Raw genomic sequence first — 25055 nt, 5'->3', positions numbered from 1 at the left:
TCCAGACCCAGGATGTCAAGGCCGCTTTCTTCCGTTTATTAGTATTATTATTATTATTAATTTTTCCTTTTACAAACACCTCTGCTCCTGTATTTCTGAACATAGGTTTCTACGTATGTAGCTATGGACTTTTGCTTAATTTCCCAAGTGTCATTCCTTCATTCGGACTCTAAGGTCTTGCTTCTTTTCTGTCTGTCGGTCTGTCTGTCTCTGTCTGTCTGTCTGTCTTTTTTCTCCTCCCTATACCGTATACATCCTTCCATTTTGACCCCGCATTCCGCATGCACGAGTTATCTTCCCAGCCATGGTTCTCAAGCCACGGCGATGGTCAAAGCCTCCAAAGGGACCAAGACAGACCTTTTACCCAGGGGGCCAAGAGGAACCTCTGTGCGACCTTTCTTTATCTCAACCTACCGGCCTGAAATCACCTGACCCTTCCTTCGATCAGGCATTCATCCCACGTGTCTATCAGGAACCCAAGAGGCTCCCAGGGACACATAGGCACCGAGAGTCAGGAGACCTCTCGAGAGAACCACACAGGCATGCGCGGACCTGCTCCCCTAACTATCACCGTTTTGCCACCTTGCACGCACAAGCCGCCAGACCTCCAGCCGGATCCCAAAGCCCCGGTCAGGCTGGGGTTTCCAAAGGACCAGCTCGCCAGCTGATCCCACCCAACAGCCAAACACCACCACCACCAAGCCCATTTAATAAAACGGGTCAAAGCCCTGAATGGACAAGTCCCTAATCCAGAGGCACACAGGGCCACTCGCCGCAGAAACAAAGGACCACCAGCACTCAGGACGAGTGCCATGCAAATCAAGACACGGCGGAGGTACCTCGTCCTCCCTCTCTGAATGCCCATCACTAGGGGGACTAGGAATACAACACCCCGGAGAGGCTGTGGAGAAGAGGGTGCTCTCCTTCCATGAGGGTGAGGATGGAAATTGGGAAAACTGCTATGGACCACAGGCTCGAGGTCCATCCGAAGAACTTAATTTAGAACGACCCCATAACCCAGCACTCCCACTCTGGAGCACATATCCAGAAAGTGCTCCCTCAAATGTTCGATGCCCCGCTCTGATCCTGCCGCAATGTTCCGAAAACCAAGGCATGGAAACACACCCGATGTCCAGCGACAAACGGTAGGATTAGGGCGATGTGGTACATACACCCAGTGGATTAAGGCTCAGCCATCCAACCAGAACCAAAGGGGACATTCTCAGCCACAGGGATGGCTTCAGACAGTCCCCTACGAAGAGAAGTCGGTCCGAAAGAGAAAGACCAAGGCCACAGAACACCCCTCGTATCGGGATTCTAACAAATGGCACTAATGACTCTCTGCACAGAAAAGAAACTCACGGACTGGACAAGAGGTTTGAGGTGGCCCGACTGGAAGGGGCGGGTGTAGGAAGGACTGGGGTTTGGGGTGCAAGAGATCTAAACACCTGCACACGGAGTGGGTCGACAAGGACATCCTGCTCTAGAGCCCAGGGAAGGCCATCTGGTCACTTGGATTTGCAACAGGATGGAGGCGAATGTGAGCCAAACGGGATGTACACACATGTACAGCTAGATCCCTTTGCCGCTAAAGAGACACGGAGCACCATCAGTCCGCTTTAATGGAAATAAACTGGCATTATAGGAAAAAGAAACCCCAAAGGTGCGGGCTCAGCGTTCACCAGAGAAGGTGCCTAGGTCCAGACTCGTGCCTCTCGAGGAAAAACACAGGCCAAGTGACTCGGCTGAATGTGTCAGGAGTTCTTCGCCATGAGACCTCGGACCAGATAGAGTTACATATGGTGTATTGAACTTATTTCTGCACGAGCACTTGCCGTATTGGTTTGTTTGTGTGTGTGTTTATTCATTTATTTATTTACCTACCTCTTTCTGTGTCTGCACCAACTTGGGGCATGCAGATGCTATCTGCCCAGGAACGGAGTCCACACCCTGGCTGGACCTACCCCACGCAGGTACTGAAGACCCTCTGTCTCCCGAGGTATTGCGTCAAGTGAGGCCTCATCATTGCCTTATCTAGCAATTCCGTTCGCTAATCTATAGGAAGGCATGAATGCGTACAGTGACTCCTTTAGCCCTTGAGCTCGTTCTTTTCAATGACTTCTTCTTCTATTGAGAAGTATATTTCGGTGTCACCTGCGGTCCTGCGATGCTGTCTGACCAGGGTGGCATCTCCAAATGCACGTATTACCACAGTCGCAGCAGTGAAGTCGAGAGACACTTGAGCCAGGCCCCCACGAGGGAACACCCTCCGAGATTTCCTGAAGAGACCAACCAGCCCTGCCTAACTCGGCTCACCTGGTTTCGGTCACACTTCCCTACGCTGGCGCTGGCGCTGGCGCTGGCGCTGTACTGCAAAGGAGAGAGCCTCATCGCTCAAGGCAAAGAGGAACTATCGCTAGGGCGATTGAGGGAAAAGGAAAGCACAGGGGATTGCGCCGCTGCCAGCCTTCATGCCACCGCTGCCCCACAGTCCCGCCTCGGCACCAGGCTGACTCTCTCCACGTACCTAAAACGGTGGGAGGCGGGGCTCCGCAAATGGCCAGCTCACCATTCAACACGGAGACTCTGTGGACCTCAGCTCCAGCCTCGGGAGGAACCCAAGGCACGCAGAAACCCAGGGAACCCCTCAAGAATTCGAAGCCCGCTGCCCCCCAACCGGGCTGCCTCTCCGCCAAACAGTGTGGAAGACACACCTAGGTGTCCTCTGCCTGACGTCAGGCACCTTGGGGCGGAGAGTGCCAGGTGCCCCGAAAACCACCACAAACCTCTGGCGGCTGGCTCTGGCTTCTGCCCAACACAGCAGCCCCCACACTCCTGAGCATGCGCCTGCTGCCTCGGCGGCGCGGCACCTGGGGCCAGAGCGGACTCTGGCGCCGTCTTGTGGACATCTGCTCTAACAGCACCTCTCAGGGTTTCCTCCTCTGGCTGCCTCAGCAGCTCCGGGGCTGCATTGGCCCTGGGCGATATGTGGGTTCCATACTATTCCTTCCCTCTCTTGAACGATCAGCAAGTGCCCTGCCCAGTCGGTTCTTTCCCTCCCCCTCTCGAAGGCGTCCAGAGCCCTGAGGCCAACCTACCCTAAGCCACACCGTTCAAACACTCGGCTCCAGACCCAGGATGTCAAGGCCGCTTTCTTCCGTTTATTAGTATTATTATTATTATTAATTTTTCCTTTTACAAACACCTCTGCTCCTGTATTTCTGAACATAGGTTTCTACGTATGTAGCTATGGACTTTTGCTTAATTTCCCAAGTGTCATTCCTTCATTCGGACTCTAAGGTCTTGCTTCTTTTCTGTCTGTCGGTCTGTCTGTCTCTGTCTGTCTGTCTGTCTTTTTTCTCCTCCCTATACCGTATACATCCTTCCATTTTGACCCCGCATTCCGCATGCACGAGTTATCTTCCCAGCCATGGTTCTCAAGCCACGGCGATGGTCAAAGCCTCCAAAGGGACCAAGACAGACCTTTTACCCAGGGGGCCAAGAGGAACCTCTGTGCGACCTTTCTTTATCTCAACCTACCGGCCTGAAATCACCTGACCCTTCCTTCGATCAGGCATTCATCCCACGTGTCTATCAGGAACCCAAGAGGCTCCCAGGGACACATAGGCACCGAGAGTCAGGAGACCTCTCGAGAGAACCACACAGGCATGCGCGGACCTGCTCCCCTAACTATCACCGTTTTGCCACCTTGCACGCACAAGCCGCCAGACCTCCAGCCGGATCCCAAAGCCCCGGTCAGGCTGGGGTTTCCAAAGGACCAGCTCGCCAGCTGATCCCACCCAACAGCCAAACACCACCACCACCAAGCCCATTTAATAAAACGGGTCAAAGCCCTGAATGGACAAGTCCCTAATCCAGAGGCACACAGGGCCACTCGCCGCAGAAACAAAGGACCACCAGCACTCAGGACGAGTGCCATGCAAATCAAGACACGGCGGAGGTACCTCGTCCTCCCTCTCTGAATGCCCATCACTAGGGGGACTAGGAATACAACACCCCGGAGAGGCTGTGGAGAAGAGGGTGCTCTCCTTCCATGAGGGTGAGGATGGAAATTGGGAAAACTGCTATGGACCACAGGCTCGAGGTCCATCTGAAGAACTTAATTTAGAACGACCCCATAACCCAGCACTCCCACTCTGGAGCACATATCCAGAAAGTGCTCCCTCAAATGTTCGATGCCCCGCTCTGATCCTGCCGCAATGTTCCGAAAACCAAGGCATGGAAACACACCCGATGTCCAGCGACAAACGGTAGGATTAGGGCGATGTGGTACATACACCCAGTGGATTAAGGCTCAGCCATCCAACCAGAACCAAAGGGGACATTCTCAGCCACAGGGATGGCTTCAGACAGTCCCCTACGAAGAGAAGTCGGTCCGAAAGAGAAAGACCAAGGCCACAGAACACCCCTCGTATCGGGATTCTAACAAATGGCACTAATGACTCTCTGCACAGAAAAGAAACTCACGGACTGGACAAGAGGTTTGAGGTGGCCCGACTGGAAGGGGCGGGTGTAGGAAGGACTGGGGTTTGGGGTGCAAGAGATCTAAACACCTGCACACGGAGTGGGTCGACAAGGACATCCTGCTCTAGAGCCCAGGGAAGGCCATCTGGTCACTTGGATTTGCAACAGGATGGAGGCGAATGTGAGCCAAACGGGATGTACACACATGTACAGCTAGATCCCTTTGCCGCTAAAGAGACACGGAGCACCATCAGTCCGCTTTAATGGAAATAAACTGGCATTATAGGAAAAAGAAACCCCAAAGGTGCGGGCTCAGCGTTCACCAGAGAAGGTGCCTAGGTCCAGACTCGTGCCTCTCGAGGAAAAACACAGGCCAAGTGACTCGGCTGAATGTGTCAGGAGTTCTTCGCCATGAGACCTCGGACCAGATAGAGTTACATATGGTGTATTGAACTTATTTCTGCACGAGCACTTGCCGTATTGGTTTGTTTGTGTGTGTGTTTATTCATTTATTTATTTACCTACCTCTTTCTGTGTCTGCACCAACTTGGGGCATGCAGATGCTATCTGCCCAGGAACGGAGTCCACACCCTGGCTGGACCTACCCCACGCAGGTACTGAAGACCCTCTGTCTCCCGAGGTATTGCGTCAAGTGAGGCCTCATCATTGCCTTATCTAGCAATTCCGTTCGCTAATCTATAGGAAGGCATGAATGCGTACAGTGACTCCTTTAGCCCTTGAGCTCGTTCTTTTCAATGACTTCTTCTTCTATTGAGAAGTATATTTCGGTGTCACCTGCGGTCCTGCGATGCTGTCTGACCAGGGTGGCATCTCCAAATGCACGTATTACCACAGTCGCAGCAGTGAAGTCGAGAGACACTTGAGCCAGGCCCCCACGAGGGAACACCCTCCGAGATTTCCTGAAGAGACCAACCAGCCCTGCCTAACTCGGCTCACCTGGTTTCGGTCACACTTCCCTACGCTGGCGCTGGCGCTGGCGCTGGCGCTGGCGCTGGCGCTGTACTGCAAAGGAGAGAGCCTCATCGCTCAAGGCAAAGAGGAACTATCGCTAGGGCGATTGAGGGAAAAGGAAAGCACAGGGGATTGCGCCGCTGCCAGCCTTCATGCCACCGCTGCCCCACAGTCCCGCCTCGGCACCAGGCTGACTCTCTCCACGTACCTAAAACGGTGGGAGGCGGGGCTCCGCAAATGGCCAGCTCACCATTCAACACGGAGACTCTGTGGACCTCAGCTCCAGCCTCGGGAGGAACCCAAGGCACGCAGAAACCCAGGGAACCCCTCAAGAATTCGAAGCCCGCTGCCCCCCAACCGGGCTGCCTCTCCGCCAAACAGTGTGGAAGACACACCTAGGTGTCCTCTGCCTGACGTCAGGCACCTTGGGGCGGAGAGTGCCAGGTGCCCCGAAAACCACCACAAACCTCTGGCGGCTGGCTCTGGCTTCTGCCCAACACAGCAGCCCCCACACTCCTGAGCATGCGCCTGCTGCCTCGGCGGCGCGGCACCTGGGGCCAGAGCGGACTCTGGCGCCGTCTTGTGGACATCTGCTCTAACAGCACCTCTCAGGGTTTCCTCCTCTGGCTGCCTCAGCAGCTCCGGGGCTGCATTGGCCCTGGGCGATATGTGGGTTCCATACTATTCCTTCCCTCTCTTGAACGATCAGCAAGTGCCCTGCCCAGTCGGTTCTTTCCCTCCCCCTCTCGAAGGCGTCCAGAGCCCTGAGGCCAACCTACCCTAAGCCACACCGTTCAAACACTCGGCTCCAGACCCAGGATGTCAAGGCCGCTTTCTTCCGTTTATTAGTATTATTATTATTATTAATTTTTCCTTTTACAAACACCTCTGCTCCTGTATTTCTGAACATAGGTTTCTACGTATGTAGCTATGGACTTTTGCTTAATTTCCCAAGTGTCATTCCTTCATTCGGACTCTAAGGTCTTGCTTCTTTTCTGTCTGTCGGTCTGTCTGTCTCTGTCTGTCTGTCTGTCTTTTTTCTCCTCCCTATACCGTATACATCCTTCCATTTTGACCCCGCATTCCGCATGCACGAGTTATCTTCCCAGCCATGGTTCTCAAGCCACGGCGATGGTCAAAGCCTCCAAAGGGACCAAGACAGACCTTTTACCCAGGGGGCCAAGAGGAACCTCTGTGCGACCTTTCTTTATCTCAACCTACCGGCCTGAAATCACCTGACCCTTCCTTCGATCAGGCATTCATCCCACGTGTCTATCAGGAACCCAAGAGGCTCCCAGGGACACATAGGCACCGAGAGTCAGGAGACCTCTCGAGAGAACCACACAGGCATGCGCGGACCTGCTCCCCTAACTATCACCGTTTTGCCACCTTGCACGCACAAGCCGCCAGACCTCCAGCCGGATCCCAAAGCCCCGGTCAGGCTGGGGTTTCCAAAGGACCAGCTCGCCAGCTGATCCCACCCAACAGCCAAACACCACCACCACCAAGCCCATTTAATAAAACGGGTCAAAGCCCTGAATGGACAAGTCCCTAATCCAGAGGCACACAGGGCCACTCGCCGCAGAAACAAAGGACCACCAGCACTCAGGACGAGTGCCATGCAAATCAAGACACGGCGGAGGTACCTCGTCCTCCCTCTCTGAATGCCCATCACTAGGGGGACTAGGAATACAACACCCCGGAGAGGCTGTGGAGAAGAGGGTGCTCTCCTTCCATGAGGGTGAGGATGGAAATTGGGAAAACTGCTATGGACCACAGGCTCGAGGTCCATCCGAAGAACTTAATTTAGAACGACCCCATAACCCAGCACTCCCACTCTGGAGCACATATCCAGAAAGTGCTCCCTCAAATGTTCGATGCCCCGCTCTGATCCTGCCGCAATGTTCCGAAAACCAAGGCATGGAAACACACCCGATGTCCAGCGACAAACGGTAGGATTAGGGCGATGTGGTACATACACCCAGTGGATTAAGGCTCAGCCATCCAACCAGAACCAAAGGGGACATTCTCAGCCACAGGGATGGCTTCAGACAGTCCCCTACGAAGAGAAGTCGGTCCGAAAGAGAAAGACCAAGGCCACAGAACACCCCTCGTATCGGGATTCTAACAAATGGCACTGATGACTCTCTGCACAGAAAAGAAACTCACGGACTGGACAAGAGGTTTGAGGTGGCCCGACTGGAAGGGGCGGGTGTAGGAAGGACTGGGGTTTGGGGTGCAAGAGATCTAAACACCTGCACACGGAGTGGGTCGACAAGGACATCCTGCTCTAGAGCCCAGGGAAGGCCATCTGGTCACTTGGATTTGCAACAGGATGGAGGCGAATGTGAGCCAAACGGGATGTACACACATGTACAGCTAGATCCCTTTGCCGCTAAAGAGACACGGAGCACCATCAGTCCGCTTTAATGGAAATAAACTGGCATTATAGGAAAAAGAAACCCCAAAGGTGCGGGCTCAGCGTTCACCAGAGAAGGTGCCTAGGTCCAGACTCGTGCCTCTCGAGGAAAAACACAGGCCAAGTGACTCGGCTGAATGTGTCAGGAGTTCTTCGCCATGAGACCTCGGACCAGATAGAGTTACATATGGTGTATTGAACTTATTTCTGCACGAGCACTTGCCGTATTGGTTTGTTTGTGTGTGTGTTTATTCATTTATTTATTTACCTACCTCTTTCTGTGTCTGCACCAACTTGGGGCATGCAGATGCTATCTGCCCAGGAACGGAGTCCACACCCTGGCTGGACCTACCCCACGCAGGTACTGAAGACCCTCTGTCTCCCGAGGTATTGCGTCAAGTGAGGCCTCATCATTGCCTTATCTAGCAATTCCGTTCGCTAATCTATAGGAAGGCATGAATGCGTACAGTGACTCCTTTAGCCCTTGAGCTCGTTCTTTTCAATGACTTCTTCTTCTATTGAGAAGTATATTTCGGTGTCACCTGCGGTCCTGCGATGCTGTCTGACCAGGGTGGCATCTCCAAATGCACGTATTACCACAGTCGCAGCAGTGAAGTCGAGAGACACTTGAGCCAGGCCCCCACGAGGGAACACCCTCCGAGATTTCCTGAAGAGACCAACCAGCCCTGCCTAACTCGGCTCACCTGGTTTCGGTCACACTTCCCTACGCTGGCGCTGGCGCTGGCGCTGGCGCTGGCGCTGGCGCTGTACTGCAAAGGAGAGAGCCTCATCGCTCAAGGCAAAGAGGAACTATCGCTAGGGCGATTGAGGGAAAAGGAAAGCACAGGGGATTGCGCCGCTGCCAGCCTTCATGCCACCGCTGCCCCACAGTCCCGCCTCGGCACCAGGCTGACTCTCTCCACGTACCTAAAACGGTGGGAGGCGGGGCTCCGCAAATGGCCAGCTCACCATTCAACACGGAGACTCTGTGGACCTCAGCTCCAGCCTCGGGAGGAACCCAAGGCACGCAGAAACCCAGGGAACCCCTCAAGAATTCGAAGCCCGCTGCCCCCCAACCGGGCTGCCTCTCCGCCAAACAGTGTGGAAGACACACCTAGGTGTCCTCTGCCTGACGTCAGGCACCTTGGGGCGGAGAGTGCCAGGTGCCCCGAAAACCACCACAAACCTCTGGCGGCTGGCTCTGGCTTCTGCCCAACACAGCAGCCCCCACACTCCTGAGCATGCGCCTGCTGCCTCGGCGGCGCGGCACCTGGGGCCAGAGCGGACTCTGGCGCCGTCTTGTGGACATCTGCTCTAACAGCACCTCTCAGGGTTTCCTCCTCTGGCTGCCTCAGCAGCTCCGGGGCTGCATTGGCCCTGGGCGATATGTGGGTTCCATACTATTCCTTCCCTCTCTTGAACGATCAGCAAGTGCCCTGCCCAGTCGGTTCTTTCCCTCCCCCTCTCGAAGGCGTCCAGAGCCCTGAGGCCAACCTACCCTAAGCCACACCGTTCAAACACTCGGCTCCAGACCCAGGATGTCAAGGCCGCTTTCTTCCGTTTATTAGTATTATTATTATTATTAATTTTTCCTTTTACAAACACCTCTGCTCCTGTATTTCTGAACATAGGTTTCTACGTATGTAGCTATGGACTTTTGCTTAATTTCCCAAGTGTCATTCCTTCATTCGGACTCTAAGGTCTTGCTTCTTTTCTGTCTGTCGGTCTGTCTGTCTCTGTCTGTCTGTCTGTCTTTTTTCTCCTCCCTATACCGTATACATCCTTCCATTTTGACCCCGCATTCCGCATGCACGAGTTATCTTCCCAGCCATGGTTCTCAAGCCACGGCGATGGTCAAAGCCTCCAAAGGGACCAAGACAGACCTTTTACCCAGGGGGCCAAGAGGAACCTCTGTGCGACCTTTCTTTATCTCAACCTACCGGCCTGAAATCACCTGACCCTTCCTTCGATCAGGCATTCATCCCACGTGTCTATCAGGAACCCAAGAGGCTCCCAGGGACACATAGGCACCGAGAGTCAGGAGACCTCTCGAGAGAACCACACAGGCATGCGCGGACCTGCTCCCCTAACTATCACCGTTTTGCCACCTTGCACGCACAAGCCGCCAGACCTCCAGCCGGATCCCAAAGCCCCGGTCAGGCTGGGGTTTCCAAAGGACCAGCTCGCCAGCTGATCCCACCCAACAGCCAAACACCACCACCACCAAGCCCATTTAATAAAACGGGTCAAAGCCCTGAATGGACAAGTCCCTAATCCAGAGGCACACAGGGCCACTCGCCGCAGAAACAAAGGACCACCAGCACTCAGGACGAGTGCCATGCAAATCAAGACACGGCGGAGGTACCTCGTCCTCCCTCTCTGAATGCCCATCACTAGGGGGACTAGGAATACAACACCCCGGAGAGGCTGTGGAGAAGAGGGTGCTCTCCTTCCATGAGGGTGAGGATGGAAATTGGGAAAACTGCTATGGACCACAGGCTCGAGGTCCATCCGAAGAACTTAATTTAGAACGACCCCATAACCCAGCACTCCCACTCTGGAGCACATATCCAGAAAGTGCTCCCTCAAATGTTCGATGCCCCGCTCTGATCCTGCCGCAATGTTCCGAAAACCAAGGCATGGAAACACACCCGATGTCCAGCGACAAACGGTAGGATTAGGGCGATGTGGTACATACACCCAGTGGATTAAGGCTCAGCCATCCAACCAGAACCAAAGGGGACATTCTCAGCCACAGGGATGGCTTCAGACAGTCCCCTACGAAGAGAAGTCGGTCCGAAAGAGAAAGACCAAGGCCACAGAACACCCCTCGTATCGGGATTCTAACAAATGGCACTGATGACTCTCTGCACAGAAAAGAAACTCACGGACTGGACAAGAGGTTTGAGGTGGCCCGACTGGAAGGGGCGGGTGTAGGAAGGACTGGGGTTTGGGGTGCAAGAGATCTAAACACCTGCACACGGAGTGGGTCGACAAGGACATCCTGCTCTAGAGCCCAGGGAAGGCCATCTGGTCACTTGGATTTGCAACAGGATGGAGGCGAATGTGAGCCAAACGGGATGTACACACATGTACAGCTAGATCCCTTTGCCGCTAAAGAGACACGGAGCACCATCAGTCCGCTTTAATGGAAATAAACTGGCATTATAGGAAAAAGAAACCCCAAAGGTGCGGGCTCAGCGTTCACCAGAGAAGGTGCCTAGGTCCAGACTCGTGCCTCTCGAGGAAAAACACAGGCCAAGTGACTCGGCTGAATGTGTCAGGAGTTCTTCGCCATGAGACCTCGGACCAGATAGAGTTACATATGGTGTATTGAACTTATTTCTGCACGAGCACTTGCCGTATTGGTTTGTTTGTGTGTGTGTTTATTCATTTATTTATTTACCTACCTCTTTCTGTGTCTGCACCAACTTGGGGCATGCAGATGCTATCTGCCCAGGAACGGAGTCCACACCCTGGCTGGACCTACCCCACGCAGGTACTGAAGACCCTCTGTCTCCCGAGGTATTGCGTCAAGTGAGGCCTCATCATTGCCTTATCTAGCAATTCCGTTCGCTAATCTATAGGAAGGCATGAATGCGTACAGTGACTCCTTTAGCCCTTGAGCTCGTTCTTTTCAATGACTTCTTCTTCTATTGAGAAGTATATTTCGGTGTCACCTGCGGTCCTGCGATGCTGTCTGACCAGGGTGGCATCTCCAAATGCACGTATTACCACAGTCGCAGCAGTGAAGTCGAGAGACACTTGAGCCAGGCCCCCACGAGGGAACACCCTCCGAGATTTCCTGAAGAGACCAACCAGCCCTGCCTAACTCGGCTCACCTGGTTTCGGTCACACTTCCCTACGCTGGCGCTGGCGCTGGCGCTGGCGCTGGCGCTGGCGCTGTACTGCAAAGGAGAGAGCCTCATCGCTCAAGGCAAAGAGGAACTATCGCTAGGGCGATTGAGGGAAAAGGAAAGCACAGGGGATTGCGCCGCTGCCAGCCTTCATGCCACCGCTGCCCCACAGTCCCGCCTCGGCACCAGGCTGACTCTCTCCACGTACCTAAAACGGTGGGAGGCGGGGCTCCGCAAATGGCCAGCTCACCATTCAACACGGAGACTCTGTGGACCTCAGCTCCAGCCTCGGGAGGAACCCAAGGCACGCAGAAACCCAGGGAACCCCTCAAGAATTCGAAGCCCGCTGCCCCCCAACCGGGCTGCCTCTCCGCCAAACAGTGTGGAAGACACACCTAGGTGTCCTCTGCCTGACGTCAGGCACCTTGGGGCGGAGAGTGCCAGGTGCCCCGAAAACCACCACAAACCTCTGGCGGCTGGCTCTGGCTTCTGCCCAACACAGCAGCCCCCACACTCCTGAGCATGCGCCTGCTGCCTCGGCGGCGCGGCACCTGGGGCCAGAGCGGACTCTGGCGCCGTCTTGTGGACATCTGCTCTAACAGCACCTCTCAGGGTTTCCTCCTCTGGCTGCCTCAGCAGCTCCGGGGCTGCATTGGCCCTGGGCGATATGTGGGTTCCATACTATTCCTTCCCTCTCTTGAACGATCAGCAAGTGCCCTGCCCAGTCGGTTCTTTCCCTCCCCCTCTCGAAGGCGTCCAGAGCCCTGAGGCCAACCTACCCTAAGCCACACCGTTCAAACACTCGGCTCCAGACCCAGGATGTCAAGGCCGCTTTCTTCCGTTTATTAGTATTATTATTATTATTAATTTTTCCTTTTACAAACACCTCTGCTCCTGTATTTCTGAACATAGGTTTCTACGTATGTAGCTATGGACTTTTGCTTAATTTCCCAAGTGTCATTCCTTCATTCGGACTCTAAGGTCTTGCTTCTTTTCTGTCTGTCGGTCTGTCTGTCTCTGTCTGTCTGTCTGTCTTTTTTCTCCTCCCTATACCGTATACATCCTTCCATTTTGACCCCGCATTCCGCATGCACGAGTTATCTTCCCAGCCATGGTTCTCAAGCCACGGCGATGGTCAAAGCCTCCAAAGGGACCAAGACAGACCTTTTACCCAGGGGGCCAAGAGGAACCTCTGTGCGACCTTTCTTTATCTCAACCTACCGGCCTGAAATCACCTGACCCTTCCTTCGATCAGGCATTCATCCCACGTGTCTATCAGGAACCCAAGAGGCTCCCAGGGACACATAGGCACCGAGAGTCAGGAGACCTCTCGAGAGAACCACACAGGCATGCGCGGACCTGCTCCCCTAACTATCACCGTTTTGCCACCTTGCACGCACAAGCCGCCAGACCTCCAGCCGGATCCCAAAGCCCCGGTCAGGCTGGGGTTTCCAAAGGACCAGCTCGCCAGCTGATCCCACCCAACAGCCAAACACCACCACCACCAAGCCCATTTAATAAAACGGGTCAAAGCCCTGAATGGACAAGTCCCTAATCCAGAGGCACACAGGGCCACTCGCCGCAGAAACAAAGGACCACCAGCACTCAGGACGAGTGCCATGCAAATCAAGACACGGCGGAGGTACCTCGTCCTCCCTCTCTGAATGCCCATCACTAGGGGGACTAGGAATACAACACCCCGGAGAGGCTGTGGAGAAGAGGGTGCTCTCCTTCCATGAGGGTGAGGATGGAAATTGGGAAAACTGCTATGGACCACAGGCTCGAGGTCCATCCGAAGAACTTAATTTAGAACGACCCCATAACCCAGCACTCCCACTCTGGAGCACATATCCAGAAAGTGCTCCCTCAAATGTTCGATGCCCCGCTCTGATCCTGCCGCAATGTTCCGAAAACCAAGGCATGGAAACACACCCGATGTCCAGCGACAAACGGTAGGATTAGGGCGATGTGGTACATACACCCAGTGGATTAAGGCTCAGCCATCCAACCAGAACCAAAGGGGACATTCTCAGCCACAGGGATGGCTTCAGACAGTCCCCTACGAAGAGAAGTCGGTCCGAAAGAGAAAGACCAAGGCCACAGAACACCCCTCGTATCGGGATTCTAACAAATGGCACTAATGACTCTCTGCACAGAAAAGAAACTCACGGACTGGACAAGAGGTTTGAGGTGGCCCGACTGGAAGGGGCGGGTGTAGGAAGGACTGGGGTTTGGGGTGCAAGAGATCTAAACACCTGCACACGGAGTGGGTCGACAAGGACATCCTGCTCTAGAGCCCAGGGAAGGCCATCTGGTCACTTGGATTTGCAACAGGATGGAGGCGAATGTGAGCCAAACGGGATGTACACACATGTACAGCTAGATCCCTTTGCCGCTAAAGAGACACGGAGCACCATCAGTCCGCTTTAATGGAAATAAACTGGCATTATAGGAAAAAGAAACCCCAAAGGTGCGGGCTCAGCGTTCACCAGAGAAGGTGCCTAGGTCCAGACTCGTGCCTCTCGAGGAAAAACACAGGCCAAGTGACTCGGCTGAATGTGTCAGGAGTTCTTCGCCATGAGACCTCGGACCAGATAGAGTTACATATGGTGTATTGAACTTATTTCTGCACGAGCACTTGCCGTATTGGTTTGTTTGTGTGTGTGTTTATTCATTTATTTATTTACCTACCTCTTTCTGTGTCTGCACCAACTTGGGGCATGCAGATGCTATCTGCCCAGGAACGGAGTCCACACCCTGGCTGGACCTACCCCACGCAGGTACTGAAGACCCTCTGTCTCCCGAGGTATTGCGTCAAGTGAGGCCTCATCATTGCCTTATCTAGCAATTCCGTTCGCTAATCTATAGGAAGGCATGAATGCGTACAGTGACTCCTTTAGCCCTTGAGCTCGTTCTTTTCAATGACTTCTTCTTCTATTGAGAAGTATATTTCGGTGTCACCTGCGGTCCTGCGATGCTGTCTGACCAGGGTGGCATCTCCAAATGCACGTATTACCACAGTCGCAGCAGTGAAGTCGAGAGACACTTGAGCCAGGCCCCCACGAGGGAACACCCTCCGAGATTTCCTGAAGAGACCAACCAGCCCTGCCTAACTCGGCTCACCTGGTTTCGGTCACACTTCCCTACGCTGGCGCTGGCGCTGGCGCTGGCGCTGGCGCTGTACTGCAAAGGAGAGAGCCTCATCGCTCAAGGCAAAGAGGAACTATCGCTAGGGCGATTGAGGGAAAAGGAAAGCACAGGGGATTGCGCCGCTGCCAGCCTTCATGCCACCGCTGCCCCACAGTCCCGCCTCGGCACCAGGCTGACTCTCTCCACGTACCTAAAACGGTGGGAGGCGGGGCTCCGCAAATGGCCAGCTCACCATTCAACACGGAGACTCTGTGGACCTCAGCTCCAGCCTCGGGAGGAACCCAAGGCACGCAGAAACCCAGGGAACCCCTCAAGAATTCGAAGCCCGCTGCCCCCCAACCGGGCTGCCTCTCCGCCAAACAGTGTGGAAGACACACCTAGGTGTCCTCTGCCTGACGTCAGGCACCTTGGGGCGGAGAGTGCCAGGTGCCCCGAAAACCACCACAAACCTCTGGCGGCTGGCTCTGGCTTCTGCCCAACACAGCAGCCCCCACACTCCTGAGCATGCGCCTGCTGCCTCGGCGGCGCGGCACCTGGGGCCAGAGCGGACTCTGGCGCCGTCTTGTGGACATCTGCTCTAACAGCACCTCTCAGGGTTTCCTCCTCTGGCTGCCTCAGCAGCTCCGGGGCTGCATTGGCCCTGGGCGATATGTGGGTTCCATACTATTCCTTCCCTCTCTTGAACGATCAGCAAGTGCCCTGCCCAGTCGGTTCTTTCCCTCCCCCTCTCGAAGGCGTCCAGAGCCCTGAGGCCAACCTACCCTAAGCCACACCGTTCAAACACTCGGCTCCAGACCCAGGATGTCAAGGCCGCTTTCTTCCGTTTATTAGTATTATTATTATTATTAATTTTTCCTTTTACAAACACCTCTGCTCCTGTATTTCTGAACATAGGTTTCTACGTATGTAGCTATGGACTTTTGCTTAATTTCCCAAGTGTCATTCCTTCATTCGGACTCTAAGGTCTTGCTTCTTTTCTGTCTGTCGGTCTGTCTGTCTCTGTCTGTCTGTCTGTCTTTTTTCTCCTCCCTATACCGTAAACATCCTTCCATTTTGACCCCGCATTCCGCATGCACGAGTTATCTTCCCAGCCATGGTTCTCAAGCCACGGCGATGGTCAAAGCCTCCAAAGGGACCAAGACAGACCTTTTACCCAGGGGGCCAAGAGGAACCTCTGTGCGACCTTTCTTTATCTCAACCTACCGGCCTGAAATCACCTGACCCTTCCTTCAATCAGGCATTCATCCCACGTGTCTATCAGGAACCCAAGAGGCTCCCAGGGACACATAGGCACCGAGAGTCAGGAGACCTCTCGAGAGAACCACACAGGCATGCGCGGACCTGCTCCCCTAACTATCACCGTTTTGCCACCTTGCACGCACAAGCCGCCAGACCTCCAGCCGGATCCCAAAGCCCCGGTCAGGCTGGGGTTTCCAAAGGACCAGCTCGCCAGCTGATCCCACCCAACAGCCAAACACCACCACCACCAAGCCCATTTAATAAAACGGGTCAAAGCCCTGAATGGACAAGTCCCTAATCCAGAGGCACACAGGGCCACTCGCCGCAGAAACAAAGGACCACCAGCACTCAGGACGAGTGCCATGCAAATCAAGACACGGCGGAGGTACCTCGTCCTCCCTCTCTGAATGCCCATCACTAGGGGGACTAGGAATACAACACCCCGGAGAGGCTGTGGAGAAGAGGGTGCTCTCCTTCCATGAGGGTGAGGATGGAAATTGGGAAAACTGCTATGGACCACAGGCTCGAGGTCCATCTGAAGAACTTAATTTAGAACGACCCCATAACCCAGCACTCCCACTCTGGAGCACATATCCAGAAAGTGCTCCCTCAAATGTTCGATGCCCCGCTCTGATCCTGCCGCAATGTTCCGAAAACCAAGGCATGGAAACACACCCGATGTCCAGCGACAAACGGTAGGATTAGGGCGATGTGGTACATACACCCAGTGGATTAAGGCTCAGCCATCCAACCAGAACCAAAGGGGACATTCTCAGCCACAGGGATGGCTTCAGACAGTCCCCTACGAAGAGAAGTCGGTCCGAAAGAGAAAGACCAAGGCCACAGAACACCCCTCGTATCGGGATTCTAACAAATGGCACTGATGACTCTCTGCACAGAAAAGAAACTCACGGACTGGACAAGAGGTTTGAGGTGGCCCGACTGGAAGGGGCGGGTGTAGGAAGGACTGGGGTTTGGGGTGCAAGAGATCTAAACACCTGCACACGGAGTGGGTCGACAAGGACATCCTGCTCTAGAGCCCAGGGAAGGCCATCTGGTCACTTGGATTTGCAACAGGATGGAGGCGAATGTGAGCCAAACGGGATGTACACACATGTACAGCTAGATCCCTTTGCCGCTAAAGAGACACGGAGCACCATCAGTCCGCTTTAATGGAAATAAACTGGCATTATAGGAAAAAGAAACCCCAAAGGTGCGGGCTCAGCGTTCACCAGAGAAGGTGCCTAGGTCCAGACTCGTGCCTCTCGAGGAAAAACACAGGCCAAGTGACTCGGCTGAATGTGTCAGGAGTTCTTCGCCATGAGACCTCGGACCAGATAGAGTTACATATGGTGTATTGAACTTATTTCTGCACGAGCACTTGCCGTATTGGTTTGTTTGTGTGTGTGTTTATTCATTTATTTATTTACCTACCTCTTTCTGTGTCTGCACCAACTTGGGGCATGCAGATGCTATCTGCCCAGGAACGGAGTCCACACCCTGGCTGGACCTACCCCACGCAGGTACTGAAGACCCTCTGTCTCCCGAGGTATTGCGTCAAGTGAGGCCTCATCATTGCCTTATCTAGCAATTCCGTTCGCTAATCTATAGGAAGGCATGAATGCGTACAGTGACTCCTTTAGCCCTTGAGCTCGTTCTTTTCAATGACTTCTTCTTCTATTGAGAAGTATATTTCGGTGTCACCTGCGGTCCTGCGATGCTGTCTGACCAGGGTGGCATCTCCAAATGCACGTATTACCACAGTCGCAGCAGTGAAGTCGAGAGACACTTGAGCCAGGCCCCCACGAGGGAACACCCTCCGAGATTTCCTGAAGAGACCAACCAGCCCTGCCTAACTCGGCTCACCTGGTTTCGGTCACACTTCCCTACGCTGGCGCTGGCGCTGGCGCTGTACTGCAAAGGAGAGAGCCTCATCGCTCAAGGCAAAGAGGAACTATCGCTAGGGCGATTGAGGGAAAAGGAAAGCACAGGGGATTGCGCCGCTGCCAGCCTTCATGCCACCGCTGCCCCACAGTCCCGCCTCGGCACCAGGCTGACTCTCTCCACGTACCTAAAACGGTGGGAGGCGGGGCTCCGCAAATGGCCAGCTCACCATTCAACACGGAGACTCTGTGGACCTCAGCTCCAGCCTCGGGAGGAACCCAAGGCACGCAGAAACCCAGGGAACCCCTCAAGAATTCGAAGCCCGCTGCCCCCCAACCGGGCTGCCTCTCCGCCAAACAGTGTGGAAGACACACCTAGGTGTCCTCTGCCTGACGTCAGGCACCTTGGGGCGGAGAGTGCCAGGTGCCCCGAAAACCACCACAAACCTCTGGCGGCTGGCTCTGGCTTCTGCCCAACACAGCAGCCCCCACACTCCTGAGCATGCGCCTGCTGCCTCGGCGGCGCGGCACCTGGGGCCAGAGCGGACTCTGGCGCCGTCTTGTGGACATCTGCTCTAACAGCACCTCTCAGGGTTTCCTCCTCTGGCTGCCTCAGCAGCTCCGGGGCTGCATTGGCCCTGGGCGATATGTGGGTTCCATACTATTCCTTCCCTCTCTTGAACGATCAGCAAGTGCCCTGCCCAGTCGGTTCTTTCCCTCCCCCTCTCGAAGGCGTCCAGAGCCCTGAGGCCAACCTACCCTAAGCCACACCGTTCAAACACTCGGCTCCAGACCCAGGATGTCAAGGCCGCTTTCTTCCGTTTATTAGTATTATTATTATTATTAATTTTTCCTTTTACAAACACCTCTGCTCCTGTATTTCTGAACATAGGTTTCTACGTATGTAGCTATGGACTTTTGCTTAATTTCCCAAGTGTCATTCCTTCATTCGGACTCTAAGGTCTTGCTTCTTTTCTGTCTGTCGGTCTGTCTGTCTCTGTCTGTCTGTCTGTCTTTTTTCTCCTCCCTATACCGTATACATCCTTCCATTTTGACCCCGCATTCCGCATGCACGAGTTATCTTCCCAGCCATGGTTCTCAAGCCACGGCGATGGTCAAAGCCTCCAAAGGGACCAAGACAGACCTTTTACCCAGGGGGCCAAGAGGAACCTCTGTGCGACCTTTCTTTATCTCAACCTACCGGCCTGAAATCACCTGACCCTTCCTTCGATCAGGCATTCATCCCACGTGTCTATCAGGAACCCAAGAGGCTCCCAGGGACACATAGGCACCGAGAGTCAGGAGACCTCTCGAGAGAACCACACAGGCATGCGCGGACCTGCTCCCCTAACTATCACCGTTTTGCCACCTTGCACGCACAAGCCGCCAGACCTCCAGCCGGATCCCAAAGCCCCGGTCAGGCTGGGGTTTCCAAAGGACCAGCTCGCCAGCTGATCCCACCCAACAGCCAAACACCACCACCACCAAGCCCATTTAATAAAACGGGTCAAAGCCCTGAATGGACAAGTCCCTAATCCAGAGGCACACAGGGCCACTCGCCGCAGAAACAAAGGACCACCAGCACTCAGGACGAGTGCCATGCAAATCAAGACACGGCGGAGGTACCTCGTCCTCCCTCTCTGAATGCCCATCACTAGGGGGACTAGGAATACAACACCCCGGAGAGGCTGTGGAGAAGAGGGTGCTCTCCTTCCATGAGGGTGAGGATGGAAATTGGGAAAACTGCTATGGACCACAGGCTCGAGGTCCATCCGAAGAACTTAATTTAGAACGACCCCATAACCCAGCACTCCCACTCTGGAGCACATATCCAGAAAGTGCTCCCTCAAATGTTCGATGCCCCGCTCTGATCCTGCCGCAATGTTCCGAAAACCAAGGCATGGAAACACACCCGATGTCCAGCGACAAACGGTAGGATTAGGGCGATGTGGTACATACACCCAGTGGATTAAGGCTCAGCCATCCAACCAGAACCAAAGGGGACATTCTCAGCCACAGGGATGGCTTCAGACAGTCCCCTACGAAGAGAAGTCGGTCCGAAAGAGAAAGACCAAGGCCACAGAACACCCCTCGTATCGGGATTCTAACAAATGGCACTGATGACTCTCTGCACAGAAAAGAAACTCACGGACTGGACAAGAGGTTTGAGGTGGCCCGACTGGAAGGGGCGGGTGTAGGAAGGACTGGGGTTTGGGGTGCAAGAGATCTAAACACCTGCACACGGAGTGGGTCGACAAGGACATCCTGCTCTAGAGCCCAGGGAAGGCCATCTGGTCACTTGGATTTGCAACAGGATGGAGGCGAATGTGAGCCAAACGGGATGTACACACATGTACAGCTAGATCCCTTTGCCGCTAAAGAGACACGGAGCACCATCAGTCCGCTTTAATGGAAATAAACTGGCATTATAGGAAAAAGAAACCCCAAAGGTGCGGGCTCAGCGTTCACCAGAGAAGGTGCCTAGGTCCAGACTCGTGCCTCTCGAGGAAAAACACAGGCCAAGTGACTCGGCTGAATGTGTCAGGAGTTCTTCGCCATGAGACCTCGGACCAGATAGAGTTACATATGGTGTATTGAACTTATTTCTGCACGAGCACTTGCCGTATTGGTTTGTTTGTGTGTGTGTTTATTCATTTATTTATTTACCTACCTCTTTCTGTGTCTGCACCAACTTGGGGCATGCAGATGCTATCTGCCCAGGAACGGAGTCCACACCCTGGCTGGACCTACCCCACGCAGGTACTGAAGACCCTCTGTCTCCCGAGGTATTGCGTCAAGTGAGGCCTCATCATTGCCTTATCTAGCAATTCCGTTCGCTAATCTATAGGAAGGCATGAATGCGTACAGTGACTCCTTTAGCCCTTGAGCTCGTTCTTTTCAATGACTTCTTCTTCTATTGAGAAGTATATTTCGGTGTCACCTGCGGTCCTGCGATGCTGTCTGACCAGGGTGGCATCTCCAAATGCACGTATTACCACAGTCGCAGCAGTGAAGTCGAGAGACACTTGAGCCAGGCCCCCACGAGGGAACACCCTCCGAGATTTCCTGAAGAGACCAACCAGCCCTGCCTAACTCGGCTCACCTGGTTTCGGTCACACTTCCCTACGCTGGCGCTGGCGCTGGCGCTGTACTGCAAAGGAGAGAGCCTCATCGCTCAAGGCAAAGAGGAACTATCGCTAGGGCGATTGAGGGAAAAGGAAAGCACAGGGGATTGCGCCGCTGCCAGCCTTCATGCCACCGCTGCCCCACAGTCCCGCCTCGGCACCAGGCTGACTCTCTCCACGTACCTAAAACGGTGGGAGGCGGGGCTCCGCAAATGGCCAGCTCACCATTCAACACGGAGACTCTGTGGACCTCAGCTCCAGCCTCGGGAGGAACCCAAGGCACGCAGAAACCCAGGGAACCCCTCAAGAATTCGAAGCCCGCTGCCCCCCAACCGGGCTGCCTCTCCGCCAAACAGTGTGGAAGACACACCTAGGTGTCCTCTGCCTGACGTCAGGCACCTTGGGGCGGAGAGTGCCAGGTGCCCCGAAAACCACCACAAACCTCTGGCGGCTGGCTCTGGCTTCTGCCCAACACAGCAGCCCCCACACTCCTGAGCATGCGCCTGCTGCCTCGGCGGCGCGGCACCTGGGGCCAGAGCGGACTCTGGCGCCGTCTTGTGGACATCTGCTCTAACAGCACCTCTCAGGGTTTCCTCCTCTGGCTGCCTCAGCAGCTCCGGGGCTGCATTGGCCCTGGGCGATATGTGGGTTCCATACTATTCCTTCCCTCTCTTGAACGATCAGCAAGTGCCCTGCCCAGTCGGTTCTTTCCCTCCCCCTCTCGAAGGCGTCCAGAGCCCTGAGGCCAACCTACCCTAAGCCACACCGTTCAAACACTCGGCTCCAGACCCAGGATGTCAAGGCCGCTTTCTTCCGTTTATTAGTATTATTATTATTATTAATTTTTCCTTTTACAAACACCTCTGCTCCTGTATTTCTGAACATAGGTTTCTACGTATGTAGCTATGGACTTTTGCTTAATTTCCCAAGTGTCATTCCTTCATTCGGACTCTAAGGTCTTGCTTCTTTTCTGTCTGTCGGTCTGTCTGTCTCTGTCTGTCTGTCTGTCTTTTTTCTCCTCCCTATACCGTATACATCCTTCCATTTTGACCCCGCATTCCGCATGCACGAGTTATCTTCCCAGCCATGGTTCTCAAGCCACGGCGATGGTCAAAGCCTCCAAAGGGACCAAGACAGACCTTTTACCCAGGGGGCCAAGAGGAACCTCTGTGCGACCTTTCTTTATCTCAACCTACCGGCCTGAAATCACCTGACCCTTCCTTCGATCAGGCATTCATCCCACGTGTCTATCAGGAACCCAAGAGGCTCCCAGGGACACATAGGCACCGAGAGTCAGGAGACCTCTCGAGAGAACCACACAGGCATGCGCGGACCTGCTCCCCTAACTATCACCGTTTTGCCACCTTGCACGCACAAGCCGCCAGACCTCCAGCCGGATCCCAAAGCCCCGGTCAGGCTGGGGTTTCCAAAGGACCAGCTCGCCAGCTGATCCCACCCAACAGCCAAACACCACCACCACCAAGCCCATTTAATAAAACGGGTCAAAGCCCTGAATGGACAAGTCCCTAATCCAGAGGCACACAGGGCCACTCGCCGCAGAAACAAAGGACCACCAGCACTCAGGACGAGTGCCATGCAAATCAAGACACGGCGGAGGTACCTCGTCCTCCCTCTCTGAATGCCCATCACTAGGGGGACTAGGAATACAACACCCCGGAGAGGCTGTGGAGAAGAGGGTGCTCTCCTTCCATGAGGGTGAGGATGGAAATTGGGAAAACTGCTATGGACCACAGGCTCGAGGTCCATCCGAAGAACTTAATTTAGAACGACCCCATAACCCAGCACTCCCACTCTGGAGCACATATCCAGAAAGTGCTCCCTCAAATGTTCGATGCCCCGCTCTGATCCTGCCGCAATGTTCCGAAAACCAAGGCATGGAAACACACCCGATGTCCAGCGACAAACGGTAGGATTAGGGCGATGTGGTACATACACCCAGTGGATTAAGGCTCAGCCATCCAACCAGAACCAAAGGGGACATTCTCAGCCACAGGGATGGCTTCAGACAGTCCCCTACGAAGAGAAGTCGGTCCGAAAGAGAAAGACCAAGGCCACAGAACACCCCTCGTATCGGGATTCTAACAAATGGCACTGATGACTCTCTGCACAGAAAAGAAACTCACGGACTGGACAAGAGGTTTGAGGTGGCCCGACTGGAAGGGGCGGGTGTAGGAAGGACTGGGGTTTGGGGTGCAAGAGATCTAAACACCTGCACACGGAGTGGGTCGACAAGGACATCCTGCTCTAGAGCCCAGGGAAGGCCATCTGGTCACTTGGATTTGCAACAGGATGGAGGCGAATGTGAGCCAAACGGGATGTACACACATGTACAGCTAGATCCCTTTGCCGCTAAAGAGACACGGAGCACCATCAGTCCGCTTTAATGGAAATAAACTGGCATTATAGGAAAAAGAAACCCCAAAGGTGCGGGCTCAGCGTTCACCAGAGAAGGTGCCTAGGTCCAGACTCGTGCCTCTCGAGGAAAAACACAGGCCAAGTGACTCGGCTGAATGTGTCAGGAGTTCTTCGCCATGAGACCTCGGACCAGATAGAGTTACATATGGTGTATTGAACTTATTTCTGCACGAGCACTTGCCGTATTGGTTTGTTTGTGTGTGTGTTTATTCATTTATTTATTTACCTACCTCTTTCTGTGTCTGCACCAACTTGGGGCATGCAGATGCTATCTGCCCAGGAACGGAGTCCACACCCTGGCTGGACCTACCCCACGCAGGTACTGAAGACCCTCTGTCTCCCGAGGTATTGCGTCAAGTGAGGCCTCATCATTGCCTTATCTAGCAATTCCGTTCGCTAATCTATAGGAAGGCATGAATGCGTACAGTGACTCCTTTAGCCCTTGAGCTCGTTCTTTTCAATGACTTCTTCTTCTATTGAGAAGTATATTTCGGTGTCACCTGCGGTCCTGCGATGCTGTCTGACCAGGGTGGCATCTCCAAATGCACGTATTACCACAGTCGCAGCAGTGAAGTCGAGAGACACTTGAGCCAGGCCCCCACGAGGGAACACCCTCCGAGATTTCCTGAAGAGACCAACCAGCCCTGCCTAACTCGGCTCACCTGGTTTCGGTCACACTTCCCTACGCTGGCGCTGGCGCTGGCGCTGGCGCTGGCGCTGGCGCTGTACTGCAAAGGAGAGAGCCTCATCGCTCAAGGCAAAGAGGAACTATCGCTAGGGCGATTGAGGGAAAAGGAAAGCACAGGGGATTGCGCCGCTGCCAGCCTTCATGCCACCGCTGCCCCACAGTCCCGCCTCGGCACCAGGCTGACTCTCTCCACGTACCTAAAACGGTGGGAGGCGGGGCTCCGCAAATGGCCAGCTCACCATTCAACACGGAGACTCTGTGGACCTCAGCTCCAGCCTCGGGAGGAACCCAAGGCACGCAGAAACCCAGGGAACCCCTCAAGAATTCGAAGCCCGCTGCCCCCCAACCGGGCTGCCTCTCCGCCAAACAGTGTGGAAGACACACCTAGGTGTCCTCTGCCTGACGTCAGGCACCTTGGGGCGGAGAGTGCCAGGTGCCCCGAAAACCACCACAAACCTCTGGCGGCTGGCTCTGGCTTCTGCCCAACACAGCAGCCCCCACACTCCTGAGCATGCGCCTGCTGCCTCGGCGGCGCGGCACCTGGGGCCAGAGCGGACTCTGGCGCCGTCTTGTGGACATCTGCTCTAACAGCACCTCTCAGGGTTTCCTCCTCTGGCTGCCTCAGCAGCTCCGGGGCTGCATTGGCCCTGGGCGATATGTGGGTTCCATACTATTCCTTCCCTCTCTTGAACGATCAGCAAGTGCCCTGCCCAGTCGGTTCTTTCCCTCCCCCTCTCGAAGGCGTCCAGAGCCCTGAGGCCAACCTACCCTAAGCCACACCGTTCAAACACTCGGCTCCAG

General features: G+C 54.5%; 1 protein-coding gene across 10 annotated transcripts in view; it reads right to left on the bottom strand.

The window, feature by feature from the left end:
* NLRP1 (NLR family pyrin domain containing 1) overlaps positions 1-25055 on the bottom strand; it is a 632803-nt gene that overhangs the window by 129384 nt on the left and 478364 nt on the right. The window lies entirely within an intron of this gene.

This window comes from Sus scrofa, chromosome 12 (assembly GCF_054392235.1).
Source record: "Sus scrofa isolate SSC_HxYL_T2T_F1_AM1 chromosome 12, Sscrofa_HxYL_maternal_Yorkshire_Landrace_v2.0, whole genome shotgun sequence".
Taxonomy (NCBI): Eukaryota; Metazoa; Chordata; class Mammalia; order Artiodactyla; family Suidae; genus Sus; species Sus scrofa.
The sequence above is the reverse complement of the archived record's forward strand: the minus strand, read 5'-3'. Positions and strand labels throughout refer to the sequence as shown.